The 19,828-nt window shown below is 38.9% G+C and overlaps 1 protein-coding gene across 1 annotated transcript in view; it reads right to left on the minus strand.

The window, feature by feature from the left end:
- Nucleotides 1–19,828, minus strand: part of POSH (Plenty of SH3s) — a 69,715-nt gene that overhangs the window by 22,526 nt on the left and 27,361 nt on the right. The window lies entirely within an intron of this gene.

A 19,828-nucleotide genomic window follows, 5' to 3' on the forward strand; every position in this document is an offset into this window, starting at 1 on the left:
ATACATCTTGGTCAATCAAAAACTAGGTCAGGTTCATCGATAATATAATACAGATAAGGATTTTTCGGTGCTTCATTGATTCTTGTAAACAAACACAGAACTATCATTTTGATAAACAAATTACACGTCATTATTTACAGTCTCACGTTCATTTTTCGTCGTTCGTTGTGATGAAAATATTATGGAAACTTCAGTCAAACGAGATCGTTTCAAAATGTCATTCGTGCTTTGTGGCCTCACAACCGGATCTCGAATGTAGAGCGAAGGGCCATTTTTATGAGGTATGTCATTACAAAAGAGTGTGCGTTTGACTTGCTCATATACTGTCTGCGGCTGTGGAATAGTTCTAACGACGTTTATCTGGGTAGTGATAAACGTCGCAAGAACTATCCCACGTTGCCAAAAAATTCCTGGCGATGGTGTGTTATAATGCAGTTCTTCTTTACCCAACTATTGTTTTGCTTTTTAAAGATTTTCTCTTTAGAATCGTCTTTAAGAAGCTTATTCTAGGCGCTTACCCGTCACTACGCCTTAAAAGATCATTTGTCAGATGTTTAAAGAGCATATCATCGCTTTAATATTGTAAAAACCCATATTGATAGAACCTTTGTTACACCGTATAATCTCGTTTTTGATATTATCCATAGATATACGAGGCCTTAATGGATATTTTTTTATTTTTCTCTTAGTTTCTGCACTGCTCAATGGAACAGAAATTGCTAGTTTGAATTGGAGTTCAAATCATAATTCAATAATAAATTGATTTATGTCTTCACGTTTATTTCCTAACATGACAATAATTTGTGTAGTGCGAAGTGCATATAAATCACTTTCTTCTTCTTGGCTTAAAACTTGAGCTTTATGACTGTTTATACTTAATCTGCTTTATTGTGCTCTACATACTTTAAGCACAATCTTATTATATACAATCTTAAATTCGAAAAAAATGTGGCATCACTACCTGAAGCACCCCCAATACACTAAAAAAAAATGACACGTTCCATTCATGTGTTTTGGAATATGAAGACCATTCATTGCTTGTCACCATAGAATCATGTGCTTTTCCCTCGGATGTCATGAGATTTACACAAAAAAATAATATGTTTTTATTGCTTATGAAATCAATACTAACCACACATTGATTTCATGTGTTTACTTATCGTAATCCATGAGATCCTCATATAATTCTGCGCTACTGTTTTCCACTAGTGTATTTAACGTGTATGACACATGAATCGTACGGATCTCACTATAATGATGAGAAGAGTGCCTAAAGTGCCAAAACAAACATGGAAGGCACCAGCAACTTTGCGAGGAGAGTAAGTTTGTTAGTGGAGTTAGGTTTTCCTAACGAAATTATAGAAATTATTAACCGTGAGTACATTGTTTGTATGATAAGATATATTTATAACATTAATGCAATATTTTCATTACAGAACACGGCATTGATCCAACGAAAAACAGGATTAGAGCATCCAGGGCATAGGTTAAGCTATCTTCTACGATTAATATACTGTACAAACAATATGAAAATGTAAATTAATGTATCAAAATTGAAATGTATCGTGTTTATCATTTTTACATACTGAACCCCGTTCAATAATTATCTTTTAAGTAGACCGTAGTTCTGTATATTGAGTTTCAAGCGTATCAGATAACAATTTTTCTGTTTGTACGATACTATTGGAATACAGTATGCATGACTACGATTTGCTTAAATGAAATTTAGTTATCTATTTCAGAGCAACAAATCAACTTGGAATCCAATAGTTATACTATTAGATTGCTACAAGGTCTTTCATCAAATTCATGTGCATCGTGTTTAAATTTAGCATGTGTTGTAGAACATATTCATATGCAAAACATATCATGGTAATAAATCATGCACATGACTTTGACATTTAAATCACATGAAATTCATGTGTGTTGTAAGTGAATGGAGCATGGATAAGGTATGGCTGATTTCATAAGTTAGACATTTGAAATGAATGTGTTTGCCACATTACGCCAATTCAAATGTGAAACACATGAACGGCGCGTGTAGATTTTTTGAAGTGTACCTTCGCCAACGGGGCTGATCGGTAAGATAGTTTCCATATTTGTTTCACGATGTACCAGTTCTAATAGAGATTTTTAAAAATGAGGGTGATGTATATACCAAGATTTTAGGCGCCAGTTACACTATCCTCCTTGTGAATATATATATTGACATGTGTAACGTCCGCTTTAGATGTATAGATGTTTAGATGTATAGATGTTTAGATGTATGGGCAAAACAACGCAGGGTGCAAGCTATTTCTAAACAATCCAAATTTGAGTAGGATCTACTCATATCTACCAAAATTGAGTATACAAAGTTGGGACTGACAAGATGGCGAATGATCAACATCGACCTAAATCCGAATGTTAATTTGTTATCTTGTCAGTTACAGTTACAGGTACAGTCAGTCAGTCTACACTGTACACAAACATCATCCTCTGATCGAATGAAACCTTAGACCATTCAAAACAAAACACCGAAATCGCTTTTTCGAATGATATCTGCAACCGGATGACGGTTGTTTTGAAAGCAGATGATTTTCCTCTAGAATACAGGATGAAAATTGTTATGAGACGGGATAGGGCCTTCAGTTGAAATGCGTAATGCTCTCTGCAGAATGACTGTCATACTAAATGGAAATGCATATGGTATTGGTTCAGCCCCATAACGCAAATCATTCAAAACGATGATGTAAATAATTCTATCGAATGTTATTTGCTGATCTGAGCTGACAAACGAGGTGGAAGCATATGCATCGCTATCAGAGCAGTTACGAACATAGGTAAAGGATGAAAACCAATGTTTGGCTAATTCTAATAATACAAATTTTTTATCCATAATGGAATGGCTTATTCAGTATGGAAATGTAGATAATCAAATTATAAATCTAATTCAAAGCACTTGCATGTCACACTATTCTTAAATGTTTGTCCTCGGAGTGCCGTATGTTTTATAGCTAATTTTCAAACGAAAATCATCTTGTATTTGGATGACAGTCATATGGATGTTCATCATCTGACGACAAATTCAACCATAAGAAAATCATCCGAAATTCGAATGCATATTGTTAAAGGGCTCGAGCAATGCAATAATCATTCGAAGTATTGCGGATGTTTTGGTTCAGTGTAGTTTGCTCTATATTGTTTAGCCCTACTTCTAATGAAAATGAGTAGATCTTACTGAAATTTGATTGTTTAGAAAATTTCTAACGTGTGCAGAAAGGTGGAAAAACTCGCTTTACACGGCCAACGAGGTCAATCTAAATTTTATTTTACTTTACTCATAAATCGCAAAAAGTGCAGGAATTCAGAAAAAAAATTACTACATGTTTTTCCAGTTTTTTCTTGCTTTATCAAGGAAAAAACCAGGATATGATAACACTAATTATTGGATTTTCTCGGTCTATTGGTACTACTACTAGACTGTGTAAAACTTTCGTAAATTTTCCTCTTTTTCCAGCACATTATTGAGGTTTTTATTTGGGTTGATCTCATCGGCCGTGCACAAGGGAAGGGACAAAATCTGACTGGTCTTAAGGAGCTTTTCGACGTCTAATCGGCGCACACTACTGTTTCATTTAAATCCAACGAGTGCGGGCAAGAGGGAAACACATTAGTGGGAAAATACACCGTCGATTCATACATGTGTGATAGATAGAGAAAGACGATTAAGCGTCGAAAATACGCATGAAATACGTTGGGTAGGATGGTTCAAAACGCAACCCTGGGGTAAAATGGCCCCGTGCAGTTTTTCGTTGCTTTTCCATTGTCAATTCGTGAATTTAACAATCAGCATTGCTAGTTCAGTTAGTTGAACTAACATTCTGGAACATGATATTTCCAGAATTAGTAATGGGAATTTTACCCCAGGGGTGCATTATGGGCTGTTCTCCCCTACATTCCACGATTTTGCGTACGATTTCTTCTTCTGATAATAACGCCCAAACTAAACATAAAGCCTTCCTCTGATTTGAAAAAAAAAAAACGAGGTTGAACGACCTGCACGTATCAACCATATTGATCGGATGAAAAAAGCTTGCATAGATGAAACGCGTCCACAGACGCACATACAGACATCAGCAAATTTCATCTTGCCGGATCGATTTTTCATGTTCAATTTGATTTTACTATGTCGTAATCAAACTGTCGAGCCAGATCGAGCCGAGTTCTATCGATTGGGAATGTTTTATATAGGTGAAATAGCTTTTGTGGATGGCTATCGGTCACAGACGGCAAGACTTGTGAAAATCGATTCTAACGGGTGTTCAATAAAAAATGCGATTTTTTTCAGTCATATAGCTAGTAAAAAAAAATTTTTTTTTCAACGAATTCAAAAAAACGTCAATGAATATTGGAGAAGGGGCCCTGGTCAGCCATACGACGCAACTTAGTCGCGTCACAAGAGCGCTGGACGGCACTGACGTCCATCTTCCGGATCCTCGTGGTCAACTGCTTCGTATCCTTGGCCCGCCAATTATTTTTGTACACAAGGGCACTGAGGGAGCCGAAAAAATCCTCAATGGGACGGCACTGGGGCAAGTTGGTCGGGTTCCTTTCTTTCGGCACGTACGGTATCTTTTTCTGCTCAAGATACTCCAGCATCTTCTTGGCGTAATGGGAAGACCCCTTGTCCGGCCAGAAGACGTACTTCCCATCCACATGATGCTTTTTTAAGAACGGCAGAAAAATTTTCTCAAGACACTCCTCCTGGTACACTTGTTGATTGATGGCCAGACCGCTCGGCTTGAACCACGGCTTTGAAATCCCTCTGTCCGATATGGCGATGTAAAGCATAACTTTTTTTTTTAATTTTTGCTTAAACTTATATTTTACTTCGGGGGGTGTGGCCGACTTGTCCCTGGAATAGTAGCTGTCATTTCCTGGAATGTGGGTCTTCGAGAGCGGAAAGTAACTTTCGTCGTCCAGCATGAACGATGTCCCGCGGTAGCTCTTCGTAATCCACAGGCACTGCGATTTCACGGTCGCTATCGCCTCGTCCGTGTACTCGGGGGACCGAGTCTTCTTCCGACAGATGATGCCCTTCATCTTGAGGGTTCGGTGAATCAAGGTATGGGAGCAGTGATATTTTCGGCCGGCGTCATGCAAACTCGTTCCGTCCTTGTTGTCGAACAGCTTTTTCAACGCTTCCTTCTTCTTCTTCGTCATTATCTTCACCGGACTACCGCTACCGGTCTTCCGATCCACGCTCGTAGATGCCAGAATCCGGTAAACTGTACTCACGGGCACGTTTTCGTCTCGAAAGTGGTCTAACGTAAACTTTTTTCCACGATGACCATGCGTTTCGTAAAACCGTACAACACGCTCGCGGAGTGCTTGCTGTTTCGACAACATTTTAGATTGAACTGACAGCACCCGAGCGAAAAGAGACATGCCACCCATTTTTAGGGAGTCCAGAGAGCAATTACGCTCTTTACTTTAATTACAGAAAGGTATTGAAATCATTCTCATTTTTTACTGAACACCCGTTAATATCTATGTTACGGTAGTAACAAAGGTAAAACAGTTTTTCTCTATGTTGGACACCTATGAAGAACCGGAAAGAATGGGAATTCTCAAATCCAGAAGCTACCCTGATACGGTAACTTACTAGGCTATGTGAGGCAGGTGCTTTATTACAGTGGCTATCCTACTAGATGCAAGATATGATCGAAAAACACAAGAAACCCACCAACACCGTGAGCATCTTCAATATGCTCAAGGGGTTTCTCAAAATCCTACCAGTATTACAAGTAGAAGATGGTTAATTATTGATTGACGTACATATTTCCTAAACCATCAAGCAATCCCATCCAAAAACGCATCTAACCAGCAGCGGCGGCGGCGGCGGCGGCACTTTCTCAAGCTGCCGTCATGATTTGAAAACTCCTAATGACCTAATTTCTTTTATACAAATAGCTCTTTATACCATGCGGGTGACAACTCACCGTTCACCAGCAGCAACCAGCGGAGGGCGGCAGACGCCACGAGTGGGCAAATATCTAGACTAACTAATCAATCAAGACCGACCCCCACTCGCATTAGTTTGTAAGCGCACGTCCGCACATGAGGTAAAGTGAATCAGCGAAGAACGGAAAAAAGTGACTCGCTGGCAGCCAAGTGCGTGGCGGCTTGCGGCAAGATTAATAATACGTTAAAGAAGGGAGATATAATCGCCCTATTGATCGGGTACATGAAATACATTGTACCTTAGAGGGTTCTGGGTCATTTGTCCGAATGCCCTTTGATCGAATTCTGCTTATTATCGAAAGAACAACAAAGAACTATTCATAAGAATTCGAAAGATATATAAAAAGGAAAAATATTCTAAAAGTATTAAACTCCTCGTTTTGACATCTTGTGATTGCCACAAAGAGAGGTTTCGATTCCCACTCCAGCTGCTAAATAATACCTAGGCAATACCATGTAGATAAATCTTTAATTGTAAGCATCAGAAATCATATCAATGGCATAAAGGGTGGAACGGTAAAAAATTGGTCGACTCAATTTACCGAATTTTGATTAATCGTCTTTTAAAAAACTTTAACATCCCTCATTTTGTAGGTCTGTGCGTACGGAATGTTGCCTTTATTCTGTTTTTGCCTTTTTCCATTCAGTTGTCAAAATGGCGTCGAAGCAAGAGGAACAGAATACCAAAATTTGTTCGCGCATAAGCGAAATCCAAATTATTCCCATGCAGATTGGTTACGTCAGAAATTCTATTGCGTTATAATGAACGATGAAATATACGTCAAGGCGAATTTCAAGCATCTACCAGGTCAAAAGCTTACACGGCTACCGGAAAAGGAAAGGTTCAAAATCAGTTTAAGCAGAAAAAGTTGTCAAAGTTGCCGAAAAAATACTTGATTTGGCAGGCGATTTGCACCTGTGGGCTGAAAAGCGAAATTTTCGTGACAACAGCATTGTCAACCAAGATATTTATAAAAAGAAATGTTTGCAAAAACGATTGCTGCCTTTTTTGAAGAAACACAGTTGTTCCGTGCTGTTTTGGCCAGACCTTGCTTCCTGTCACTACGGGAAATAGCTCAGGAACGGTATACCGCCAACAACGTCCAAGTCGTACCCATGACCAAAAACCCTCCAAACTCGCCGACGCTGCACCCAATTTAAAAAGTATTGGGCAATCGTTAAAGGGAACGTCAAGAAAGCTCAGAAAACAGTAGAAAATGAGAAACAGTTTAAAGCAAATTGACGTTCAGCATCAAATAAGGTTGATACAACAGCGGTACAAAATATGATGAAAGGTGTGAAACGTAAAGCCCGACAGTTCGCATTTGGAAAATCGGAAGCCTAATCATATGATTTTTCTGTATTTTGTAGTCATTGAACTTCAAAAAGAAATAAAGTTTGATAATTTATACAATAACATAATCAGTCTGCACTTAATCACGACTGACCAATTTTTGACCGTTGCACCCTTTATTTTTGTTTTCCTACTGAAGGAAAGCCCACTGAAGTGAGGCTCCTTTCAAGCCTTTTCTCCAATAGGCATAACACCTTCAATTTTTTCTGAAGAATTTTACAATAAATGTACTTCCCAGTGAGCTTAATTGCTCTATCAAGGACGTGCGACGGTAGCCTATAATCTAATTCAATACTTATAATCTATAGCAATGCACAAACAGAGAGACTTCCTACCTAAATAATAATCGACCGAGTTGCTAGCTGGAGAACACGAGATCATAGAATTCAGAAGAATATGATTTTATTGGAGTGGGTCTGCGTTGAAGATATAGACCGAATAACTCATGAAATCGATGAAGATAATCGGTCAAAGTCTTCTATACCCCTTGACTTCTAACCCCTTCAATTGTAAATGTAAATAAGTATGGATTTTGAAAAAAAAATAAGTCTTGGATTATACAAAATTAAAGTTTGGATACTCAATTTTTTTTCAAAAAATAGGGGAAATGTCGGCTTCGGAAATACCTTAACTTATTATCGTCAGGGGGTAAACAAAGTCCTAGAGCACTCAAATTATGCCAATAGATGCTCTGAAACACAATGTATCGACATGCCAAAATTGAGCTCTCAAGGACGATGTTTACCCCACTGACGATAATAGAATAAGGTATTGCCGAAGCCTTCATTTACCCTATTTCAATTCAGGAATGTAGAATTGTCAAGGAATTCTGAGAAGAGTTTCAAAGTTATGCTGTGATGAATTTTTGTTTTGAGAATTCTGAGGAAATACTATGGGGTTTCTAAGGAGAAAACGAAATAAATTTTTAATTGAATGCAGGAGAGAAGTCCAAGGTTATTCTAAGCTGAAATTTATGAAATATCTGAGGTTAATTGCATGGAAATTCTAAGAAGAATTCAAATAAATTTAAAATGGATTTACGGAAGGAGCCTTCAGGGAGTTCCTAGAAGAATCAATAAAAAATCGAAAATAATCTACTTTAACTAATCATGTGTTATTACTTTATGCGTGAATTTAACGATTTACATAGTTGGAGATGCTTAACGTCCAATATAAGACTTAAAGTGGAGATTTTATACGATAGATGAGGAGATTAAATTAGAGAGTTGATAGTTCCGTTATAGTACGGCAGTGTGAAAATTGTATATAGAAATTAGAAAACGAGCAAAGGACAATTTTGTGGAAGGTACGAATCGGGTAGTTGCTTACGTCACATGGCGACTTGAGTGTGAAACAATCGATAGAACTGTTTCCGCACATCGGCGGTACATGAGCAAATCGGCGATCATCGCTTTTGCCAGTGGTGGCAGGGGGAAACACCCCTCACCATCCCCCATTAACGGATGAGCTTGGCAAAGGAGACGCTCTACCCGATTCGTACCTTCCTCAAAATTGTCCTTTGTTCGCTTTCTACTTTCTATATACAAATTTCACACTGCCATACTATAACGGAACTATCAACTCTTTACTTCCATCTCCTCATCTATCGTATAAAATTCCCACTTAAATTCTGATATTTGATGTTAAGCATTTCCAATTACGAAAATAATCTATTTCCAAGAATTTTGTTGATGTTTGTTCTGCAAAGAATTTCAAGAGAGTTTAAGAAGTTTAGGAAAAGGGGAATTATTCTAAAAAAGTTTTTGAGATCATTCTGAAGAAATTCTGTGAAAAGTTCTTACCGATCAAAGTTATCTACCAACGTATCAAAATTTTAAAGATTTCGAACGCAGAATCAAATTCAAGATCATAAAAAAGGGAAATTACTATGTGCTAGTCATAATGTATAACGTTAGCAAAAGTAAATTATTCAAATCACTTCAAATGCTCTTCCCATTCCGTTGTGGGATTCGATAAAATTAGAGGAATTTATGAAATTTGATTTTAAGTTCCATGACATAAAAAGTTTATTTCAATATCAAACCGTATTTGAATTTCTAAATTACCATATTAATGGTTACTTATTTAGTATTTACAAGTCACTATTTGGTCATTATTTCCGTAATTTTAGTCTCTAAAGTCACTACTATTATATGGCATCAGCACTACCAGCCCTGCCTGTGGCAACTTTAGAAATATTTACTTTCTAGGCTCATCGATATAAAACCGGGCTGAAACCAAGCTTTGAACATTGATGGTGAAAACCTAACCTAGCTGTATCGTAAAACAATAATATCATTTGAAAAACAAATTCCCAATTTAAGGATCGGAAGATTAAGTTTCATATACCATCAATCGACTCTTCTCGATGAATGGAAATGATGTATGAGTTAACTACCAATAGGCTTGGGTAGGAGGACATCGCCCGATAAATTTCGCCACGGTTCCGTGCATTTAATATTTTATTCATAAATCCGATGTTTATTCAGCTGATAAATTTTCAAAAACAATTTGGCGAATAAAATGGAACTATTTACACGAACTACACCTCACGAAAACCGATTTTTACGAAACCACGCGGTTCATCAAGGTATTTCAAAACACGGTTTATAATGTTTTAATATCTTCGTCACGCTGGTTCTTGAACATTTATCAGTCGAATAAACATTGGATTCATGAAAAAAAAAACACATATTTAAGTGATAACTGTGCTGCCCCGGTTTACTAACGAAGTCTGTCTACCAAGAGCTTTGATGCGAGCATCCACCTCATCAAGAATTCATCCTAGTTCTTGTCCGATTCCAACTGGTAAATCTCTCAGAAACAGGTGAGAATTCTTTGATAGTTGGCTTCTTCGACGTTTACCATATGAGAAGTGCCAAAAAAGAAGAAATTCTGTCTGACAGTAATTTTGTACACATTTAATACAAAAAAAAAAAACTATCTTAAACTCAAAAATCAACCAATCAGCAACTGGATCAAAAATTGATTTCAATTCTATACCCCAGTTGTCTCTCCCTAGCTGAAAACCATTGCTGTTGTGTTCGAGCACTGAACCAAAGTCATTTCTTGAAGACTGATAACAAAGTAGTCGCGTTGGATTGCTGACCTGGTCACTCCTGATAATTTTAATTGTCATTCCATATCAAAAGCCCGTTGCGAGCATTCGCAGCTCAAGTTTAGTTCAATAAAACCTTTTGTTTGTTCGTGAAACGTTGGCCTGTTCTTATTGCCCAGTCATATCCACATAGTTCCATCAGATTATGGGCTCGTCTACGAAGGAAGTTAAAGCAGTTGAATGAAGCAAACTTTAAGAATTGAATTCCTTAGGGGTAATGAGGTAAATGCATATTCGTGATCTATATTAAAAATAGAACCGAACTGCAAAATTTCATAAATTTTGGTGCACTGGAACTATTTTAAATAAATGTGATTACATTAGCAAAAATCACCATTATATCGCCCCTCGGCTGGATTTTGCATGGGAGCTGGGGAGCTTTTGATCATGAGTAAAATTTGAGTTAATTTTTCAGCAACTCTGAGTAACTCGGTATGCACGGTAACACAGCAACCTTGTTGTGTTTATTCCCCAACTGTCAACGAAAGACGTTCAACGGTGATAAATATTCCTAAATTCTGCAGCTTCCCATTTCCGAAAGGTGAATCCCAATGATGTGGGCGTCTAAGTGGAATAGCTGTATAAGTAAAGAGAGAAAATGGTGGTTTACACTGAATAATCATCCATAGATATATCCCATGACCTTCCTACTGCTTCGTACCAATACTTTGTAAGCCGTTTTCATCCAAATCTAGTACCTGCTGTTATCGGTCGACGTTGACCATAGCATTTGCATATTCAAAATATGATAAATTTGGTTAAATTGACCACAGTTTGAATATTCGAAAGGCATCAAAGTTACGACTACTACTTTGAAATAGTATTCTCTAACTTTTGTCTGAATGCCCAAGAATTAGTGCAGAACTTTGAGGCAGTAACCTCAGTTCTGCACTAATACTTGGGCATTCAGAGAAGTATTGAAAAATAATCCATTTGGTTGCTGATTGTCATGATTTTCAGGAAAAATAATTCATTTCTTATTGCCACTAGGTTCGACCCGATATTAATGGAAAGCAATACATTGTCATCGTATTGCCAAATTTAAAATTTTAAGTTTTCATAAAACCAAATCAAGCTCCCATCCATCTTGGATTCTCAACTTATTCATTCCTATTTGAGATGATGCAATTTGCAATTGTAGACGTGCAGAACCTCTGATTTGCCAAGCACATGAAGGTCTCATAAATTACGGTGATACGGATACATTTTTCATGTTATACCCCGTTCACATTACAGCCTATATCACGTAATATAGGCTGTCTTGCAATGAGCACTCATACATAGGATTTACAGTGAAAACTAGATGTATGAGTGCTCATTGCAAGACAGCGTATATCACGTGATAGTGCTACTAGTTAGGTAAAGGGATTGCGTTTAAGAAAATTGTGAAAAAATTCGAGTTTTGCAAACACGGAAAATACTTTTGATAAAACAAAATCATACACCTTTTACTTGTGTACTACTCACATACACTCTGATTGATTCGTCGGTATCACACCTTGATTGTTACATACACCTTGCATGATTCGTCTATTTGACAGAAGGGTTTTCACATACGTCAAATCAGTTACACAGGTTTTTGTTTTGCAGTGAAGATACGTCGGCAGCTCGAAAAGCATTGAGGAATTGTTGGTTGGTTGATTTATTTACATAACTACCCAGAGTTGTGGAATAATCGATGTGAAAAGCGGAGATGAGAGGGTCACCACATTATCTGCTGTCAGATGTTATACGTATTAAGAAAGCGCTGGTCAGATTGGTATGTGAAGTTCAATATTAAAGTCAAGATTAAAGTGCAATTTTATTAGAATACTTTTCAAATAATAAACATGTTGCTCCCGGAAATACAAAAACAAACATACAAACTTGACGCATTTGCTGATTGATAGTGGTTGCTTTGTTTTTTCACATACAACGCTTCACTGTGAGCATATCTGCGGTTTTTGTGTTATGATCAGATTTTAACAGTTAAGTCACGTTGACAATAAAAGGGTGTATCAACACCATTTTAAAAACAATGAAAGAAGGTCACATGTTCATTGAATATTGTTTCCATAATGTATTACAATTTCAAACCTTTTTTTTCATTAACTCGTAGGAAAAGCATGTATTTTATGTTCGCTTAGATGCAAAATATCGATTTGTTTATTTTTGCGACTTACGTCTTTTTTAAAAGTTATGCTTGACATAATGTTTATTCATACTGTGGTTTGTATTATTTGTGGAAAAACGCAGTAGGCTCTGCCCACGAACGGTTGGTTTTGTTTTCGCTGGCGTTGATTTAATCTGTTTCCGCATATTTTTTAATTGTACCAAGTCAAAAAATATTAGTTTTCGCGTGTGGATAAGCGTAAATCACGTTTTAATAGGCTAATAGTGATATTGTAATTAACGTGAAAACTCTGGAACAATAATTTGTTTCGAATAGCTGTGCTGCTGTGATGTCGCGTTGGTCGGTTTTTCTTTTCGCTTGTTCTTGGTGCTTTACCTCCCTTCCAAGGTACTGGCGTTCTGCCTTCCGGAAAATGCACGCGAATGAGATGTTATAAATCAATCATAAATGCATATTTCCATATATTACTAAACACGCGCCAGATGTCGAATCATCACATTTCGAAATCTGGAAGTGTGTTTGCAGTACCATTATTCATATGATAACGGTAGTGTTTACATGCGGGGCTTATTGTATGTGAAAGTAACCTCGGAATGGACGTGAATTACCAGGCATTCTGAAATGGGTTGCTGAATCTGCAGTAGAGCTATCGCTTTCTAACTCTCGGACTAAACTTGCTTTAACTTATTACATCAAGGATTGTTGGTAGCAAATTTCTTCCATAATACCACTGCCGGCCAGTGGAGGTTAGATTGAATACACACACACACTGTGGTTTGTATTATTTGTTGATGAATAAGGCCAGACTACTAATTGATCATTCTTGAGTAATTATGAGTTACTCAAATTTACTGGAGCAAAAATATTAACTTTTAGTACAGCTGGCTTGCACTTAGCATGGGAGCGTATAAATATATAAAAAAGGCGACAAACTAGATTGTGAGAACTAACGAGCGATCACTATTCTCAACGCGGCCTACAAAGTGCTTTCCCAGATCATCTTTCGCCGTCTATCGCCGCTAACAAGCAGATTTGTGGGAAGTTATCAAGCCGGTTTTGTGGATGGGCGATCGACAACGTACCAAATCTTTACGTTGCGGCAGATCCTCCAAAATTGTCGTGAATATCAAGTCCGGGGGTTTTCCCGGGAAGCTGACCAGACTGATCAGGGTTACGATGGATGGTGTACAGTGCTGCGTGAAGATATCGGGTGCGTTATCGGACCCGTTTGAAACTCGCAAAGGACTTCGACAAGGCGATGGTCTTTCCTGCCTCCTGTGGAACATTGCGCTAGAAGGTGTACTGAAACGTGCGGGCACGATCTTCAATAAGTCCAGCCAGTTCATTTGCTTCGCTGACGATGTGGACATTGTCGGAAGAACGTTTCGGGCTGTGGCAGAGCAATACACCAGGCTGATACGTGAAGCAGAGAAGGTTGGATTATAGGTAAATACGTCGAAGACAAAGTATCTGTTAGCTGGAAGAACCGAGCGCGCTAGAGTTCGCATAGGCACAAGCGTAACAATCGACGGAGATGAGTTCGAGATGGTGGATTAATTTGTGTATCTCGGATCATTGGTGACGTCGGATAACAACTGCAGCAGAGAAATTCGTAGACGCATAATTGCCGGAGGTCGTGCTTACTACGGACTCCACAAGACCCTGAAGTCGGGTAAACTTCGCCTCCGTACCAAATGTACCATGTACAAGACGCTGATAAGGCCGGTAGTTCTCTACGGGCACGAGACGTGGACGATGCTTGAGGAGGACCTGCAAGCACTGGGTGTTTTCGAATGACGAGTGCTTAGGACCATCTTTGGCGGGGTATGTGAGAACGGCGTATGGATGAGAAGGATGAACCACGCGCTGGCACAACTCTATGGCGAACCCAGTATCCAGAAAGTCGTGAAAGCTGAACGGGTACAATAAGCGGGACATGTTGTAAGAATGCCGGACAACAATCCCGCAAAAATGGTGTTTGCCTCGAATCCGGCCGGTACAAGACGTAGAGGAGCACTGCGAGCAAGGTGGTTAGACCAAGTGGAGCAAGATCTAGGAAGTGTGGGACGGTCAAGAAATTGGAGACAAGCAGCCACGAACCGAGCTGGCGGGCGTAGCATTGTGACGCAGTTGCAATCCTGAGGGACGCCGGACCAGGAAAAGTAATTAACATAAGACCATTATTGTTTATCTAGGTTCTTGGAAAATATTCAATGTCCGACGTCTTGAATATTTTTAATTTCGTTCCAGATTATTTTGTTAGGCCCAGGGAGGTCAACAAGGGATGAAAAAAAAACTAATGTCTAAACAAACCATTTAATAATTTATATTAAAAGGTAGAAGGGTTTGTGGCTAGGGACACGAACGGAAGCTTGGCGTATGACCGCTAGTGGACGGAACAAATATGTTGATCATTTAGTTCTTAACTCTTTCCATTTTTGAATTGGTGGCCCTGAAATTTGCCGGTAGTCACACCGGATGACTGCGGCCTTTTCATGCTTCCTACTGCGGGTATTGGTATTCGACCGACAAAAATCAAAAAATCGATTTTCACCACCATCAAATAAGTTTTCTAACGATAATAACAAAATTGTAATATGTTTACATAAAAATATTAAAGAATTAAAAAAAAAACACACGCAAAATTAAAAAAATAGAAATTTTAACTTTGTTAATCTACCTTGTACTTCAGATTTCCGCACATTTCCAGGCTAATTTGCAGCTGTGGGGAATGTATTGAGTATACCCTAACAGGAACTGAAAAGATCAGTTGCACAAACTTGCCTATTTTGGAAATAATGCAAATTGAATTTTTGTGGTCACTATAGGAGTTTTCGTCATGCTAAATAGTGCTGGTGGACAAATATTTTAACGATTTTTTTGTAAATTTTGGAGTTTTATATGGCTGGGATATGTTGTTTATAAAATTATAAAATCTAAAGACCAATTTTTGAAAAAGGCCTATCTATTTTAGTTAACTATGCTTATCGCAGAACTTTTTTTTTTGAAAATCGCTACACTTAGTTCAATTGTAACTGAATTACTCTCTAGATAAATAGTACCTGATTCATCTGCATTATAATAGGTAATTTTCATTAATATATACCTATCATAAATACCTAACCTCGTATTAATGCTGCTGCTGCTCAATGCAAAAGCCATGATCTACTTTCAAGTCCAAGTGTGAGCATATATAATAGAGCCATTATTAATTTGTTTGATGCGAAATTAACGCAGAATGAAAATGTGCAAAGAGCCTTAAAATTCATTTGTGAAAACTTTAAAGTGAAGAAACAGAAACGTCTGAATCACTTGATTCAAACTCGCCAATAAATACAAACAAAAGTGCCTAATCGCATTAAGCAGCAATTTGAAACACATTTTGGAGGCTTGATGAAGAAATTGGCATCGAAGAATTCATCGAACAGGAGCAATGCGTTGCATCAACATTGGCCTCAGGAACAAAACGTGGAAGACCTTCAAAACCTTTCTCGGATTTGAGCGAAAGATGAAAACGTCGCATCATCGATAATGAAGCAGTTGATCCTAAAGTCGATAGCGTCGGAACAGCATTGTTATTAGCAAGACAGACCGCTTATAACCGAAAGGATCTGAATCTAGTTGAAGTTATTGGGCATATTTTGAGAAACTAAAATAGTTCGTAAACTATGCTGACTCTATTAATTTGTCAACGGGAAATGATGTCAGCAGAAGAAGCTATATAAGAGTATACTTATCGAAGGTGGATTGAGTAGATTTCAATATAAACTAATGCATAGAGAATCGCCTTCGAGATTTCTACCTTACGATGTGATCAGAGCAGTGAAAAAATATGTGCCCCTTCTAGACATCGTGAAAAGTTTCATGATATTTGAAAGTTATGTAAGCTGTTCAATAACTGATACTAATAACAGTAATGCATTGGAAGAACTTATGAAAGCAGTCGATGAAATTGAAGAAGATTTTTGTGCATGATGAAATTGTAACAGAAGAATAATAATAAAACCCGTTAATCATATATTGGTATCCATGACAGATACGTATTTCGACTACAATGTGCAGTCATCAGTGTTAATTACTTTATTTGTACAGGCTCATTCGAATAAACTTTACAGAGCCAAGTTATCATTTTCTTTATACATTATAAATGTCTTAAATCTAAAATTAAAGGATTGGAACCGATTACTCGCGGTCTTCTCGAGGTTAGTGGATGACAATTGTTTGGATCGGGAGAGGGAAAAGGAGATTTGGAATATGATTTATGATTCAAAAATTTCACTATTTCTAAAACAAATACTTAATCCTATCGACGTTATATCAACTCTGTAATTATACAATTATTACAGAAACAAATCTACAAAAAAAAATACACACACACATACAAAACACAAACTAAACACAAGGTTAATCAAACTTACAATCTATGGTTAATATTCTTCAAGAAAACATATATGAGTTGCATAAACTCCAGATCGCGTCTAGCCAAAATATCCCGAACTGGAACATTAGGTTGTCTACCTCGAGCCCGAAGGGAATCGTACAACTCGGATCTGACTCCACGGTGCTCAGCACATGACCAAATAATGTGATCTGCGTCCTGGTAACCTTGTCCACATTCACAGAGATTACTGTCCCCCAGCTCAACACGGAACAAGTGAGCGTTTAACGAGTAGTGATTGGACATGAGGCGAGACATCATACGAATGAAGTCTCGACCCACATCCAACCCCTTGAACCAAGGACACTTCGACACCTTAGGGATGATTGAATATAACCATCGTCCCAAACTCCCTTCACTCCATTTATTTTGCCAGCTGGCGAGGGACTGTTGACGATAAATGAAGAAAAATTCGTCGTAGGCGATTTGTCGATCGTAAATATCGCCTTCCATAGCGCCCACCTTTGCAAGCGAGTCCGCCTTCTCATTGCCCGGAATCGAGCAATGAGATGGGACCCATGCAAAGGTGATGACAAAAGATCTTAAAGATAAAGCACTTAGAAGCTCTCGTATTTTCATGAGAAAATACGAGGAGTGCTTTACCGGCCTCATGGAGCGAATAGCCTCGACAGAACTGAGACTATCCGTAAAAATAAAATAATGATCTGGTGCAAGTGAGGCGATGGTTTCTAGCGTACAATGTATTGCCGCCAGCTCAGCAACATATACGGAACAAGGAGCTTGAAGCATTCGAAAGGCGCTATGAAATTCGTTATAAATACCAAAACCAGCGGACGCCTCTATTAGTGATCCATCTGTGAAGAACGATCTTGCGGAATCAACTTGGCCAAACTTTGCAGCGAAAATTGACGGAGCAATCATGGAACGATGATGCTCTGGGATTCCGCGAATCTCTTGCGTCATTGATAAATCAAAATGAACAGAACTGTCGAAGTCGGAGAAGCAAACACGATAGGGATTATGCTGCGAAGGGCTGACATCCTGTGTTATGTACACGTAGTACAATGACATAAAACGAGTTTGAGGGTTTAGCTCAAGAAGCTTCTCAAAGTTTGCAATCACCAGTGGGTTCATAATTTCACAACGGGTGAGGAGCCTGAGGGATAATTCCGAAAACCGATCAGAGAGTGGCAACATGCCCGCTAACACTTCGAGACTCATCGTATGAGTCGAGTGCATGCATCCTAACGCGATACGAAGACAGCGATACTGGATCCGTTCCAGTTTGATGATGTGCGTTTTAGCCGCCGACTGGAAGCAAAAACTACCGTACTCTAAAACCGATAAAATCGTTGTCCGGTACAACGTTAGAAGATCTTGCGGATGGGCTCCCCACCACGTTCCGATAATTGTTCGGAGAAAATTGATCCTTTGTTGGCATTTTCGTCTCAGATACTCAATGTGGGATCTCCAGGTGCATTTTGAATCGAACCAGACCCCAAGATATTTGAAGGACATAGAATGAGTGATCGGTTTACCCAAAAGTTGAAGCTTTGGTTGTGCTGGGCTATGCTTCCTAGAAAAAACGACCAACTCAGTTTTCTCCGTGGAGAATTCGATACCTAGCTGAATAGCCCAAGTAGACAAATTGTCTAAGGTATCCTGTAAGGGTCCTTGCAGGTCGACCCCTTTGGGCCCTGTCATAGACACTACGCCGTCATCTGCAAGTTGTCTCAACGTGCAGTTGTCACTTAGACAATTGTCAATTTCTCTGACGTAGAAATTATACAAAAGGGGGCTTAAACATGAGCCCTGGGGGAGACCCATGTAGCTAAATCGTGAAGCTGTAGAGTTTCCATGAGAAAAGCTCATATGTTTCTCTGACAGCAAATTGTACAAAAAGTTATTAATTAATGGAGAAAGGCCACAAGCGTGGAGTTTGTCTGAAAGGACTTCAACCGATACTGAATCAAAAGCCCCCTTAATATCCAAGAAGACAGAAGCCATTTGCTCTTTATTAGCAAAAGCCAACTGAATTTCAGTGGAAAGCAACGCGAGACAGTCGTTCGTTCCCTTGCCCCTACGGAAACCAAATTGAGTATCTGAGAGTAGGTGGTTCAACTCAACCCATTTGTCCAGGCGAAAAAGGATCATTTTCTCCAACAATTTTCGAATACACGATAACATCGCTATGGGACGATACGAATTGTGATCTGACGCGGGTTTTCCAGGCTTTTTAATGGCTATAACTCTCACCCGCCTCCAATCATCCGGAACAATATTGAGCTCCAGGAACTGACCAAACAAGTTCAACATGCGCCTCTTAGCGACGTCTGGGAGGTTCTTCAACAAGTTGAACTTGATTCTATCAGCCCCCGGAGCCGAATTGCCACACGAAAGGAGCGCGAGTGAGAGCTCCAGCATTGAAAAAGGCTGGCTGATCTCGTCTACCGAATTCGTCGTTTCGCGAGGAATCATCTGTGCCGGCACAGAATCAGGACATACTTTTCGCGCGAACTTGAGGATCCAACTATCGGAGTACTCCTCGCTCTCGTTGTTTGAAGACCGGTTACGCATCCTTCGCGCCGCATTCCAAAGCGTATTCATCGACGTTTCGCGCGATAATCCGTCCACGAATTGCCGCCAGTATCCGCGTTTCTTGGCTTTGATGAGGCTCTTGAGTTCGCGTTCAAGAGCCGAGTACGCTTCGAAATGTACGGGTGTTCCACGTTTCCGGAAAAGCTTAAACGCGTCGGACTTTTTACGATAAACCTCAGTGCATTGCTGGTCCCACCAAGGGGAAGGAGGTTTCCTACGGAAAGACGTTCCTGGAACCGG

The sequence above is a fragment of the Ochlerotatus camptorhynchus genome, unplaced genomic scaffold (genome assembly GCF_037179485.1).
Source record: "Ochlerotatus camptorhynchus isolate MF236.1 unplaced genomic scaffold, CSIRO-AGI_Acam_v1.1 ptg000401l, whole genome shotgun sequence".
NCBI classification, from domain to species: Eukaryota; Metazoa; Arthropoda; class Insecta; order Diptera; family Culicidae; genus Ochlerotatus; species Ochlerotatus camptorhynchus.